At 42.4% G+C, this 15,628-nt stretch overlaps 1 protein-coding gene across 5 annotated transcripts in view; it reads left to right on the top strand.

Annotated features, from left to right (window-relative positions):
- The window catches only part of LOC135522626 (zinc finger protein 438-like), a 92,674-nt gene that overhangs the window by 52,546 nt on the left and 24,500 nt on the right, over positions 1-15,628 (top strand). For all 5 annotated transcript variants that reach the window (XM_064949067.1, XM_064949069.1, XM_064949068.1 and 2 more), the window contains one exon: positions 12,029-12,147. The gene's annotated coding sequence lies outside the window, so the exon portion shown is untranslated. The remainder of the gene's footprint in view (positions 1-12,028; positions 12,148-15,628) is intronic.

Here is a 15,628-nt window from a genome sequence, read left to right as displayed (position 1 = left end):
ACATGGGTAGGCAGACCATTCCATAAAGATGGAGCTCTATGGAGCCCTGCCTCCAGATGTTTGCTTAGAAATTCTAGGGAAAATTAGGAGACCGGCGTCTTGTGACCGTAGCGTACGTGTAGGTATGTACGGCAGGACCAAATCGGAAAGATAGATAGGAGCAAGCCCATGTAATGCTTTGTAGGTTAGCAGTAAAACCTTGAAATCAGCCCTTGCCTTGACAGGAAGCCCGTGTAGGGAGGCTAGCACTGGAGTAACATGATAAAAATAAATTGGTTCTAGTCAGGATTCTAGCAGCCGTATTTAGCACTAACTGAAGTTTATTTAGTGCTTTATCCGGGTAGCCGGAAAGTAGAGCATTGCAGTAGTCTAACCTAAAGTGACAAAAGCATGGATACATTTTTCTGCGTAATTTTTGGACAGAAAATTTCAGATTTTTGCAATGTTACGTAGATGGAAAAAAGCTGTCCTTGAAACAGTCTTGATATGTTCGTCAAAAGAGAGATCAGGGTCCAGAGTAACGTTGAGGTCCTTCACAGTTTTATTTGAGACGACTGTACAACCATCAAGATTAATTGTCAGATTCAACAGAAGATCTCTTTGTTTCTTGGGACCTAGAACAAGCATCTCTGTTTTGTCTGAGTTTAAAAGTAGAAAGTTTGCAGCCATCCACTTCCTTATGTCTGAAACACAGGCTTCCAGTGAGGGCAATTTTGGGGCTTCACCATGTTTCATCAAAATGTACAGCTGTGTATATAGCCTCGTTTGTTATTTCTCTGCTGCTGTTTAATTATTTGTTAGAAAATAAAACAATGTTTTACTTATTGTTGATTATAGGCTTGTAAGTAAGCATTTCACTGTTGTATTCGGCGCATGTGACAAACATTTGATTTGAATATACCACAGCTAAGGGCTGTTCCTCAGCACGACACAACGCAGAGTGCCTGGATACAGACCTTAGCCATGGTATATTGGCCAAATACCACAAACCCCAGAGATGCCTTATTGCTATTATAAACTGGTTACCAATGTAATTAGAGCAGTAAAAATTCATATTTTGTCATACCCGTGGTATACGGTCTGATATACCACGGCTGTCAGCCAATCAGCATTCAGGGCTCCAACCACCCAGTTTGTAATTGAGGTGTAATACCAAGGCATGGAGTGGAGGGGTGTAATTTTCCTGTCCTACCCGGAATGGAGACAGCAGGTTTTCATGTGGTCGAGGTTAATTTTGGGATTCAGTGGTACGGTGCAGCTGTATGTGATTTTACAAAAATACACCTTGCTCTTTGTTTTTGTCTCCAAGTTTAAGACTTTAGCATGACAGGTGAGGGAAGGGAACTTGGACCACCTGCTGATCGACCATTTTGTTTTATAGTGAAAACAATGACAAGATGAAATGTTCTGTGCTATAGCATAAAACTAACATCAGGGGACTAAGGTCGGAACAAGTTATTTTTTTTAATAGCCAGAAATTGTGTGCCAAATGACACCCCATTCCCTATATTGTACACTTATTTTGACCAGGGTCTAGGTATAGGGTTCCATTTGGGATGCTGTCAGAGATGGTGAACCAAACAGTTAACCCATAAACATTTGTGAGTAAAATGGAACTGAAGTGAAAATGATTTCAGGAGCTTTCAGATTAATTTGATCTATAAAACAAAAGGCAACCTGTTTCCTCTGTCACCTCCATCTAAAGGAACATAATATTTTGAATCCATCGCCATTCCCCTGCCCTGCAGCTGAGTTGATGTTGAGTTTATTAAGTAGCAGAACGAGAGGCTTAGCCACGTAGTATGTAGATAGAATGCCATTATGAATAACACACACAAAGCCTCAGCGTAGGCTAATGACATTCAACACCCCCAGGAAAACACACTTGCTCTTTATCTCCCTCTATATCAGGGCCTATATAAACAGCCTGTTTGAGGTGGAAAGCTTGATTCACAAATGTAATAATTTACATTGCAAGGTGGTTACTGGTTACAGCCCTGGCCTGGACGGTGATGGTGGAGGGAGGGAGAGGCTAATGTAAATGCCAGCGTAGCCCCAGCCTTATGGAGGGAATATGAACCTGATAGCTGCATGGGGGGGTGGGAGGAAAAACAGAATGGAAGTTTGAACTGAAGGTTTATTTGAACATCTTGGTACATAAAATGTAATGTCATAGAATATATAAACCACCATTAGCATAACCTTTTACCTCCTTTTGCACATACTGTAGCAACCTTATGTCACTAACCAATAGCAAAATACACACAGCAGTAGTTTAGTGTGTGAAAATTAGATTAGCTACATGGGTAGTAGCTATCAGAAGAATGCTCCGGTCATCCTACAAAGCCTGTGGGGTTATTTGGAAAGGATTGTGGTTTAGGAACTGACCCCTTTCACTGCTCTTCAGCACAATGTCTTACACACACATACACACACAGAGTCTCATGGGCCTGTCTGCCGGGGCCAAAGCCTGTTAGCTCCAATTCGTACTGTGTGAGTTGATAATGAGGAGTGTCAGTCAGTTGACTTAAAGCCTCACGGCCCTGGGACTGGCTCTCTCTCTCTCTCTCCTTCTTTCTTTCTCTCTTCCTTCCTCGCTCTTTTTTCGCTCTCTTTCTCTCTCTCTCTGTGGAAAGAACATGTATATTACTCTGCGTTTTTCAAGCACTTTCTGTTATTATTTATTAAAACTAGAGTTTTCAACGCTGATACCGATTATTGGAGGACCAAAAAAGCAGGTTCCGATTAATCGGCCGATTTTTTTTAAAATATATTTTTATTTTTTATTTGTATTTTTTTTGTAATAATGACAATTACATCAATACTGAATTGGACTCTTATTTTAACTTAATAGAATACATAAATAATATCAATTTAGCCTCAAGTAAATAATGAAACAAGTTCAATTTGGTTTAAATAATGCAAAAACAAAGTGTTGGAGAAGAAAGTAAAAGTGCAATATGTGCTATGTAAGAACTAATGTTTCAGTTCCTTGCTCAGAACATGAGAACATATGAAAGCTGATGGTTCCTTTAAACATGAGACTTCAATATTCCAAGGTAAGAGGTTTTAGGTTGTAGTTAATATAGTATTTATAGGACTATTTCTCTCTATACCATTTGTATTTCATATACCTTTGTCTATTGGATGTTCTTATAGGCACTTTAGTATTGCCAGTGTAACAGTATAGCTTCCGTTCCTCTAGTTAGCGCACGCTAACTAGCTAGCCATTTCACTTCGGTTACACCAGCCTCATCTCGGGAGTTGATAAGCTTGAAGTCATAAACAGCGCAATGCTTGACGCACAACGAAGAGCTGCTGGCAAAATGCACGAAAGTGCTGTTTAAATGAATGTTTACACGCCAGCTTCTGCCTACCACCGCTCAGTCAGATACTTGTATACTCAGTCAGATTATATGCAATGCAGGAAACGCTAGATAATATCTAGTAAAATCATCAACCATGTGTAGTTAACTAGTGATTATGATTGTTTTTTATAAGATAAGTTTAATGCAAGCTAGCAACTTAAATGGGTTACTGCATTCGCGTAACAGGAGAGAGGCAGTTAGAGGCAATTAACCCACCGTTCCTAGGCCGTCATTGAAACTAAGAATGTGTTCTTAACTGACTTGCCTAGTTAAATAAAGGTCTAAAAATTAAACAATTTGAAAAAAATTATTTACATTTTTTTCAAATTGGCGCCCAAAAATACCGATTTCCGATTGTTATGAAAACTTGAAATCGTCCCTAATTAATCGGCCATTCCGATTAATCGGTTGACCTCTAATTAAAACACACTGTTTTGCAATGAAGGTGTACAGTAGCTTCAACAGCACTCTGTAGGGTAGCACTATGGTGTAGCCGGAGGACAGCTAGCTTCCGTCCAAATGCAGCTAGCTAGTTTAGCCCCTGCTCAAACAGAGGGATGCTATGTTAGCTATGACTATCCAACACAACACTAGAACTTCTAAGTCAATGTAAGCTTTTGGTTTTAGAAATGTATTGCCAGCAGGGCGTGTAAGTGCTAAACTGCTTACTGACGGTACACTGTAATGTTACTGAATGATTGTAGTGAGTTTACTAATGCTTTAGTTCTATTAGCTATGTTGACTGACGTTACTTTAGCTAATATGGGGACATCGACGTAGGCTTTGTGTAGTGGTTATGATATCGTTTGGCTTGGAATCTTTTTTTTGCCTGGTTACATACAGCTGATGTGTTGTGCATTGAAGTCCACAAGTGAAGGGGAAAGGTGAGAGAAGGAGAGTGCATAGATGCCAGAAAGGGAACTGTGTTTACTCGTGATCGGGGGTGTATTCATTCCACGGATTCTGTTGAAAAACAGACTCAAACGAAATTGGAATAAACATACAATGGACAAACAGTTGTTTGCAACTGTTGGACTAATGATTACACTCCAGATCAGCAAGATGCAAGGTGGTATTGAATGTGTCAGTGTCTGTCACCTCAAATTTTTATCTCGACCTGTGTGCACCTACGTTGTTAACTTTCATTAATAGGCTAGGTTGTAGCAACCTCATGGTGTGTTTAGGGGAAATTTGAGGGACATGTAGTAGCCTAAACCTATCGCGGTTACATTGAACTGGGTGAATGGAATATGAATGACAGTCATCCAATATGCTTGAATAGAAATAAGTTTGGGAGTCAACTTGTGCAATACATCAGGAGATGAAGAACATTGTGTTCTTTATTTCTCCTGTCACATTATTATGTAGCTTACGGCAGTCCCCAGTCATGTGGTGTTTGTTTACAAGCACACAATGACGAGAGACCGAAGCCTTGTGAGTCACTCACTGTCATGCAGCATGCACCAGGTGATCTACAGTATGGAATTTGCAACTAAATGTTTGCCAGCTAGATAGTTTACTTAATCATTGTAAGATGTCTTAAAATGCACTATATTCTCTGCAGTTGTGCAATTGGTTTGCTAATTTAGTAGTTAAACTCAAAAAAGAAACGTCCTCTCACTGTCAACTGCGTTTATTTTCAGCAAACTTAACATGTGTAAATATTTGTATGAACAAGATTCAACAACTGAGACATAAACTGAACAAGTCCCACAGACATGTGACTAACATAAATGGAATAAGGTGTTCCTGAACTAAGGGGGGGTCAAATTCAAAAGTAACAGTCAGTATCTTGTGTGGCCACCAGCTGCATTAAGTACTGCAGTGCCTCTCCTCCTCATGGACTGCACCAGATTTGCCAGTTACTGCTGTGAGATGTTACCTCACTCTCCCACCAAGGCACCTGCTAGTTCCCGGACATTTTTGGGGGGAATGGCCCTAGCCCTCACCCTCCGATCCAACAGGTCCCAAACATGCTCAATGGGATTGAGATCCGGGCTCTTCACTGGCCATGGCAGAACACTGACATTCCTGTCTTGCAGGAAATCACGGCACAGAACAAGCAGTATGGCTGGTGGCATTGTCATGCTGGAGGGTCATGTCAGGATGAGCCTACAGGAAGGGTACCACATGAGGGAGGAGGATGTCTTCCCTGTAACGCACAGCGTTGAGATTGCCTGCATTGATAACAAGCTCAGTCCGATAATGCTGTGACACACCGCTCCAGACCATGACGGACCCTCCCCCTTCAAATCGATCCCGCTCCAGAGTACAGGCCTCGGTGTAACGCTTGTTCCTCCAACAATAAACGTGAATCCGACCTTCACCCCTTGTGAGACAAAACCGCAACTCGTCAATGAAGAGCACTTTTTGCCAGTCCCGTCTGGTCAAGCGACGGTGGGTTTGTGCCCATAGGCGACGTTGTTGCCAGTGATGTCTGGTGAGAACATGCCTTACAACAGGTCTACATGCCCTCAGTCCAGCCTCTCTCAGCCTATGGCAGACAGTCCGAGCACTGATGGAGAGAGTGTGCGTTCCTGGTGTAACCCGGGCAGTTGTTGTTGCCATCCTGTACCTGTCCCGCAGGTGGGCTGTTCCGACGTACTGATCCTGTGCAGGTGATCAAGTGGTCTGCCACTGCGAGGACGATCAGCTGTCTGTCCTGTCTCCCTGTAGCTCTGTCTTAGTCATCTCACAGTATGGACATTGCAATTTATTGCCCTGGCCACATCTGCAGTCCTCATGCCTCCTTGCGGCATGCCTAAGGCACGTTCACGCAGATGAACAGGGTCCTTTCTGTTGGTGTTTTTCAGAGTCAGTAGAAAGGCCTCTAGTGTTCTAAGTTTTCATAACTGTGACCTTAATTGCCTACTGTCTGTGAGCTGTTCGTGTCTTAACAACCGTTCCACAGGTGCTTGTTCATTAATTGTTTATGGTTCATTGAACAAGCATGGGAAACAATGTTTAAACCCTTTATAATGAATATCTATGAAGATATTTGGATTTTTATGAATTATCTTTGAAAGACAGGGTCCTGAAAAAGTGTTTTTCTTTTTTTTGCAGAGTTTAGTAAGCTATCTAGCTAAGTGGTTAGCTAGCTTCTTCCAATTCCAATATCAAGCATTTGCTTGGTAACAGCAGAGAATCCCCTGCTGGATCAAGGGCCTTGCTGGCTAATATTAGTTTTTTGTGTGTGCAGCAAACTGAGTAACATGTTTGAGTTACTTTTGTAGTTTAGGTCAGAAACTGTACAAAATGTTCTCAATGCGTCAGCATTCTCTATGAGGATTCTAGTTATTGGCTTGTTAGCTTTTTATTATCATTCTGATGTGACTTTTTTTGGCTTGGAATGTTAGGCTTTTTTTAACTCCTTTTTCTACCCAATTTCGTGGTATCCAATTGGTAGTTAGTCTTGTCTCGTCGCTGCAACTCCCGTACGGACTTGAGAGGCGAATGTCGAGAGCTGTGCGTCCTCCAAACCACGACCCAACCAAGCCGCACTACTTCTTGACGCTGCCCGTTTAACCAAGAAGCCAGCTACACCAATGTGTCGGAGGATACACCGTACACCTAGCGACTATGTCAGCGTGCATGCGCCTGGCCCGCCAAAGGAGTCGCTATAGCGCGATGGGACAAGGACATCCCTGCCGGCCAAACCCTCCCCTAACCCGGACGACGCTGGGCCAATTGTGCGTCCTCTCATGGGTCTCCCGGTCGCGGCCGGCTGCGACAGATACTGGACTCCTACCAGAATCTCTCGTGTCACAGCTAGCACTATAATGTAGTGCCTTAGACCACTGCGCCACTCGGGAGGCCCTGAAAATGTGTTATTTTTTAAATGAATACCTGCAGTCAGCTTGTGCACTAGGTAGTAGATACAGCAGATTGTGTTCAGAATTTTGCCCGTTAGATAATTGTTCATTATAAAGTTTACCAGTACTATTTTCCCAAAACAGAGGTTCGAACCAGCTACATGTGTTTGTTTACAATGAAGCATAACAAGCAAAATGGGAGCTTCGTGAGGTGAGTCACACCTGCAGCGCAATTTAAGTGCGGTGAAATTATGAAATTTACAACAGTTTGCCAGCTATATACAGTGCCCTGCGAAAGTATTCGGCCCCCTTGAACTTTGCGAACTTTTGCCACATTTCAGGCTTCAAACATAAAGATATAAAACTGTATTTTTTTTGTGAAGAATCAACAACAAGTGGGACACAATCATGAAGTGGAACGACATTTATTGGATATTTCAAACTTTTTTAACAAATCAAAAACTGAAAAATTGGGCGTGCAAAATTATTCAGCCCCCATAAGTTAATACTTTTTAGCGCCACCTTTTGCTGCGATTACAGCTGTAAGTCGCTTGGGGTATGTCTCTATCAGTTTTGCACATCGAGAGACTGAAATTTTTTCCCATTCCTCCTTGCAAAACAGCTCGAGCTCAGTGAGGTTGGATGGAGAGCATTTGTGAACAGCAGTTTTCAGTTCTTTCCACAGATTCTCGATTGGATTCAGGTCTGGACTTTGACTTGGCCATTCTATCACCTGGATATGTTTATTTTTGAACCATTCCATTGTAGATTTTGCTTTATGTTTTGGATCATTGTCTTGTTGGAAGACAAATCTCCATCCCAGTCTCAGGTCTTTTGCAGACTCCATCAGGTTTTCTTCCAGAATGGTCCTGTATTTGGCTCCATCCATCTTCCCATCAATTTTAACCATCTTCCCTGTCCCTGCTGAAGAAAAGCAGGCCCAAACCATGATGCTGCCACCACCATGTTTGACAGTGGGGATGGTGTTCAGGATTTATTTTATTTATTTTACTAGGCAAGTCATTTAAGAACAAATTCTTATTTTCAATGACGGCCTAGGAACAGTGGGTTAACTGCCTGTTCAGGGGCAGAACGACAGATTTGTACCTTGTCAGCTCGGAGATTCGAACTTGCAACCTTTCGGTTACTAATCCAACGCTCTAACCACTAGGATGATGAGCTGTGTTGCTTTTACGCCAAACATAACGTTTTGCATTGTTGCCAAAAAGTTCAATTTTGGTTTCATCTGACCAGAGCACCTTCTTCCACATGTTTGGTGGGTCTCCCAGGTGGCTTGTGGCAAACTTTAAACAACACTTTTTATGGATATCTTTAAGAAATGGCTTTCTTCTTGCCACTCTTCCATAAAGGCCAGATTTGTGCAATATACGACTGATTGTTGTCCTATGGACAGAGTCTCCCACCTCAGCTGTAGATCTCTGCAGTTCATCCAGAGTGATCATGGGCCTCTTGGCTGCATCTCTGATCAGTCTTCTCCTTGTATGAGCTGGAAGTTTAGAGGGACGGCCAGGTCTTGGTAGATTTGCAGTGGTCTGATACTCCTTCCATTCAATATTATCGCTTGCACAGTGCTCCTTGGGATGTTTAAAGCTTGGGAAATCGTTTTGTATCCAAATCCGGCTTTAAACTTCTTCACAACAGTATCTCGGACCTGCCTGGTGTGTTCCTTGTTCTTCATGATGCTCTCTGCGCTTTTAACGGACCTCTGAGACTATCACAGTGCAGGTGCATTTATACGGAGACTTGATTACACACAGGTGGATTGTATTTATCATCATTAGTCATTTAGGTCAACATTGGATCATTCAGAGATCCTCACTGAACTTCTGGAGAGAGTTTGCTGCACTGAAAGTAAAGGGGCTGAATAATTTTGCACGCCCAATTTTTTCAGTTTTTGATTTGTTAAAAAAGTTTGAAATATCCAATAAATGTCATTCCACTTCATGATTGTGTCCCACTTGTTGTTGATTCTTCACAAAAAAATACAGTTTTATATCTTTATGTTTGAAGCCTGAAATGTGGCAAAAGGTCGCAAAGTTCAAGGGGGCCGAATACTTTCACAAGGCATTGTATCAACTATTAAGTTATCTCCAGCTGGAGTTTTGCTAATGTTAAGTAAGTGGCTGATGTTAGTTTACAAGATCAATCTTCTTGGTAATAGCAGCAGAGACGATCCCCTCATGAATTAAGATCCCAGCTGCCTATTATTTGTTTTGTGCGTGCTGCAAACTGCTTTTTGAGATACTTTATGAGCTGGGTTGTCTGACCTAAGAGTAAATGTTTGTATGCGCTCGTTAGCATTTACGTAGCATCCACTTTGAGAATTCCTTAGTACTTGTTAGAATTTTGTTTGCATTCTTGTGATGTTTTAGGGATTTTTTTTATGTTTCCCCGCAAAAGATAGCACCCTAAACGGCAGATCCTAATCCTCATCGGCAGACTCGACAGCCATGGTTTCTCAAATGATTGCCTTGCCTGGTTCACCAACTACTTCTCTGATAGAGTTCAGTGTGTCAAATCGGAGGGTCTGCTGTCCGGACCTCTGGCAGTCTCTATGGGGGTGCCACAGGGTTCAATTCTTGGACCGACTCTCTTCTCTGTATACATCAATGAGGTCGCTCTTGCTGCTGGTGAGTCTCTGATCCACCTCTACGCAGACGACACCATTCTGTATACTTCTGGCCCTTCTTTGGACGCTGTGTTAACAACCCTCCAGGCAAGCTTCAATGCCATACAACTCTCCTTCCGTGGCCTCCAATTGCTCTTAAATACAAGTAAAACTAAATGCATGCTCTTCAACCGATCGCTACCCGCACCTACCCGCCTGTCCAACATCACTACTCTGGACGGCTCTGATTTAGAATACGTGGACAACTACAAATACTTAGGTGTCTGGTTAGACTGTAAACTCTCCTTCCAGACCCATATCAAATATCTCCAATCCAAAGTTAAATCTAGAATTGGCTTCCTATTTCGCAACAAAGCATCCTTCACTCATGCTGCCAAACATACCCTTGTAAAACTGACCATCCTACCAATCCTCGACTTTGGCGATGTCATTTACAAAATAGCCTCCAATACCTACTCAACAAATTGGATGCAGTCTATCACAGTGCAATCCGTTTTGTCACCAAAGCCCCATATACTACCCACCATTGCGACCTGTATGCTCTCGTTGGCTGGCCCTCGCTTCATACTCGTCGCCAAACCCACTGGCTCCATGTCATCTACAAGACCCTGCTAGGTAAAGTCCCCCCTTATCTCAGCTCGCTGGTCACCATAGCATCTCCCACCTGTAGCACACGCTCCAGCAGGTATATCTCTCTAGTCACCCCCAAAACCAATTCTTTCTTTGGCCGCCTCTCCTTCCAGTTCTCTGCTGCCAATGACTGGAACGAACTACAAAAAGCACTGAAACTGGAAACACTTATCTCCCTCACTAGCTTTAAGCACCAACTGTCAGAGCAGCTCACAGATTACTGCACCTGTACATAGCCCACCTATATTTTAGCCCAAACAACTACCTCTTTCCCTACTGTATTTAATTAATTAATTTATTTTGCTCCTTTGCACCCCATTATTTTTATTTCTACTTTGCACATTCTTCCATTGCAAATCTACCATTCCAGTGTTTTACTTGCTATATTGTATTTACTTTGCCACCATGGCCTTTTTTTGCCTTTACCTCCCTTATCTCACCTCATTTGCTCACATTGTATATAGACTTGTTTATACTGTATTATTGACTGTGTTTGTTTTGCTCCATGTGTAACTCTGTGTCGTTGTATGTGTCGAACTGCTTTGCTTTATCTTGGCCAGGTCGCAATTGTAAATGAGAACTTGTTCTCAACTTGCCTACCTGGTTAAATAAAGGTGAAATAAATAAAATAAATAAATAAATCAACCGTAGTCTTGGACTAAAAAGCATTTTTAATTGATATTCTCCATAGATCTTCCTTTTAAATCCAGGACAAGGCTCAATCTGTATCTGGGAAACTGGCCCTGTATGTTTAGTGTTCCTTCCCTATATATTGTGCGTATGTTGCATATGGATTGACTTAAGCATTTCGTTATGTGTTTGAAACCGAGGCATCATTCCCTTTTGTAGGCCCGCGGACCAATAAAAAGTGTATGGATGTGGGTACACAGACCCATGAGCCACTGCGGCCCCTCATGAGTTCAATTGTTTTGTGGCCCACATAAAACTTGCCCATCCCTGATCTAGAGCCATTTTTCTATAAATATGTACTGAAAACACTGTTCTCTCTGTGTGTGTGTGTGTGTGTGTGTGTGTGTGTGTGTGTGTGTGTGTGTGCGTGCGCACGTGTATATGTGCGTGTGCTACCGTTACTCTGAAACAATGGAGGTGTCAGGGTGAATTATCTCTCTTCTCTGGCTGAGTGCTTAGAGATGTACCCAGAGTTTTGCTGAGTTGCAGGTGAATGAGTTGTTTTTCTTCTTTTCCTTCCCTTGTCTTTTTCCCCCTCCCTTTCTTTTGCTTTTCACTCTTGAGGTTCTTAAACAAGGTTGTTGGAAGAGGATAAGGTGTGTTAACTGAATAATTTACACAGTAGAATGCTCTTGATTTATTTAATATACAGCCTGACCGAGTGGACAGGGGTCCCCAACCACCCACCTGGCTGGTAGCCTGGTGTGTTAAACGAAACGTTCCTTTGTCTAATGTTGGGGCAGAGCAGCAGGCGCTTGGCCGCACGTCACCACAATCTGTGTGTCTAATGGATGCCTTAAAAATACCATCAGAAATAATGTGATTTTACAGTAGTATATTTTAGTTCATTCAGCATATATGTACTGTTTGTGTTCCAGGGGCCCGTGGAGAGGTTCAGGGAGAGGAGCAGACCTCTGGCACCGACCCTGGAAGAGAGGAGGGACCACCTCATAGAGAGAAGGGGCCACAACAGAAGGAACACGGAACAATGCCATTGGTAATACATTTAAATAAAAAACATTTTTCATTTATGCTGTGTGTTTGCAATAGGGTTGGGCAATATAACACACAAATACAGTGGGGCAAAAAAGTATTTAGTCAGACACCAATTGTGCAAGTTCTCCCACTTAAAAAGATGAGAGGCCGGTAATGTTCATCATAGGTGCACTTCAACTATGACAGACAAAAGGAGAAGAAAAATCCAGAAAAACCCAATGAATTTATTTGCAAATTATGGTGGAAAATAAGTATTTGCTCAATAACAAAAGTTTCTCAATGCTTTGTTACATACCCTTTGTTGGCAATGACAGAGGTCAAACATTTTCTGTAAGACTTCACAAGGTTTTCACACACTGTTGCTGGTATTTTGGCCCATTCCTCCTTGCAGATCTCCTCTAGAGCAGTGATGTTTTGGGGCTGTTGCTGTGCAACACGGACTTTCAACTCCCTCCAAAGATTTTTTATGGGGTTGGGATCTGGAGACTGGCTAGGCCACTCCAGGACCTTGAAATGCTTCTTACGAAGCCACTCCTTCATTGCCCGGGCGGTGTGTTTGGGATCATTGCCATGCTGAAAGATCCAGCCACGTTTCATCTTCAATGCCCTTGCTGATGGAAGGAGGTTTTCACTCAAAATCTCACGATACATGGCCCCATTCATTCTTTCCTTTACACGGATCAGTCGTCCTGGTCCCTTTGCAGAAAAACAGCCCCAAAGCATGATGTTTCCACCCCCATGCTTCACAGTAGGTATGGTGTTCTTTGGATGCAACTCAGCATTCTTTGTCCTCCAAACATGACGAGTTGAGTTTTTACCAAAAAGTTCTATTTTGGTTTCATCTGACCATATGACCTTCTCCTAATCTTCTTCTGGATCATCCGAATGCTCTCTAGCAAACTTCAGACGGGCCTGGACATATACTGGCTTATGCAGGGGGACACGTTTGGCACTGCAGGATTTGAGTCCCTGGCTACGTAGTGTGTTACTGATGGTAGGCTTTGTTATTTTGGTCCCAGCTCTCTGCAGGTCATTCACTAGGTCCCCCCGTGTGGTTCTGGGATTTTTGCTCACCGTTCTTGTGATCATTTTGACCCCACGGGGTGAGATCTTGCGTGGAGCCCCGGATCGAGGGAGATTATCAGTGGTCTTGTATGTCTTCCATTTCCTAATAATTGCTCCCACAGTTGATTTCTTCAAACCAAGCTGCTTACCTATTGCAGATTCAGTCTTCCCAGCCTGGTGCAGGTCTACAATTTTGTTTCTGGTGTCCTTTGACAGCTCTTTGGTCTTGGCCATAGTGGAGTTTGGAGTGTGACTGTTTGAGGTTGTGGACAGGTGTCTTTTATACTGATAACAAGTTCAAACAGGTGCCATTAATACAGGTAACGAGTGGAGGACAGAGGAGGCTCTTAAAGAAGAAGTTACAAGTCTGTGAGAGCCAGATATCTTGCTTGTTTGTAGGTGACCAAATACTTATTTTCCACCATAATTTGCAAATTCATTAAAAATCCTACAATGTGATTTTCTGGATTTTTATTTCTCATTTTCTCTGTCATAGTTGAAGTGTACCTATGGTGAAAATTACAGGCCTCTCATCTTTTTAAGTGGGAGAACTTGCACAATTGGTGGCTGACTAAATACTTTTTTGCCCCACTCTATAATATCACAATATGTTTTCACATTTTGGACTGTCTTTTATGTTGTTGAATAATAAAAGTTCTACATTTGCTTTATGAGTAGTGTGTGACCCCAGGGTGAAAACACATTCTAAGTGATTTCAATGGGTCTCTCTCCATTCTGATCTTTTATAAAACAAATTCCTAGGGGACCCTATATTCTTTGGCTACATTAAATGTTTTCTCTTAGCTACTTCGCCTATTCCTCTTTTATTTAAAAGATACTGTTGCACAAACAACCTGCTGATTTAGGGCTACACCATCACTGGTACCAGGCTGTATAACTAGCTACATTTAATGTGACTCAGTACATTTTATTAGCTAGCCAGCTAACTAGCGATTAGCATTTTTTACATTTATTTTACCTTTATTTAACTAGGCAAGTCAGTTAACAAATTCTTATTTACAATGATGGCTTAGGAACTATGGGTTAACTGCCTTGTTCAGGGGTAGAACGACAGATTTTTACCTCACGAATTCGATTTAGCAACTTTTCGGTTACTGGCCCAAAGCTCTAACCACTAGGCTACCTGCCTCCCCAGATGTAAGAAACACAAACTAATAGTGTAATTGTAGAACGCTGGTGGATTTATATTTGGAAGCGAAGTCGAAACTGCACCGTAGTCATCAACATTGTTGCATGTGCTGCATTGACCATGCAGAGCTAGCGCAAGTGTCTCATGGTCGAGCAACAATGAATGCGCTCCTTGAGTGACCGTGGCGGGGCTAGGTCTGTGTGGAAAGCAGCATGGGGCGAGAGAGATGACTCAAGTGGCAGAGTAAACTATATTTAACAAACCAAACATTCAAATACCGTTATAGAAGGTGACGTAAAAACCCAAACCAGTCCGTGCATCAATACCGGTGTATCGCAAAAAACGGTATACCACCCAGGCCTAGTTTGAGATAGACCTGCTCAGACTTGCACAGAATATTGTTATGTCATAGGAAATTGAAAGATTAAAAGCTTCTCCGTAAAGGGGGAGAAACTCCCAAAAGCCAGCCATACCTCAAATATCCAGGAATCAGAGATGACCGTTTCCTCTCCTCGCTTCTTATCGTGTCCTGTTTACACAGACCGCCAAAGCAAAAGAGTGCCAAGCAAAGATATCCACATCTCATCTCCTGTGTGTGATCCTCCTCTCCTCCTCCCAGGAGAGTCAAATCCCTCAACTATCATTGACCTCGTTATAAAAATAGATAATCTAACTCCGCCATCACATCTTTTACCATCTCTCCCTTTTCCTCCATTTTCTCTTTTCATCAACTCTGTACTATAATGGCTGACAGGACTGAATGAGTTGATCCCGAATGGCCTCCTGTCCTGGCCATGACAGGTTGGGGGTCATGGAGGAAAGGACACAAGGAAAGGAAGCTATCATTAAAACTAGCTAGTGAGGGTAAGGTCTGTGTGTGGTTAATTTAACAGCATCACTGAAGGTAACTACAGTAATTACCCATGGTTCCCTTTGATCCTGCCAGACAATGTTTCCCAGGTTCTAATGCCCGTCAAAGACTCTGGAGCAGCTGCTCAATTTGTGCAGTAACCTTTTCTAACTCTGCTGAGACATGAGAGAGACAGGCAGGCTTTCACCTTTCCCTCTCTATACCTCAGGAATGAGCACTGCATTTCTCAGTTCGGCGCTAACTAACCAGACCTGGGTACAAGTGGTATTTGATTCATTTTCAAATACTTTTCTGCATTTGGTTTGACTGCCTAGACGTGTGGGTTTTGCAGGTTTTGGACTATTCTATGGGTTCCATTGTGCCAGGCTAGCTCAAACAAGCACAGTTAGTCATTGA

The sequence above is a fragment of the Oncorhynchus masou genome, chromosome 30, assembly GCF_036934945.1.
Source record: "Oncorhynchus masou masou isolate Uvic2021 chromosome 30, UVic_Omas_1.1, whole genome shotgun sequence".
NCBI lineage: Eukaryota > Metazoa > Chordata > Actinopteri > Salmoniformes > Salmonidae > Oncorhynchus > Oncorhynchus masou.
This window is presented reverse-complemented; position numbering and strand designations above follow the sequence as displayed.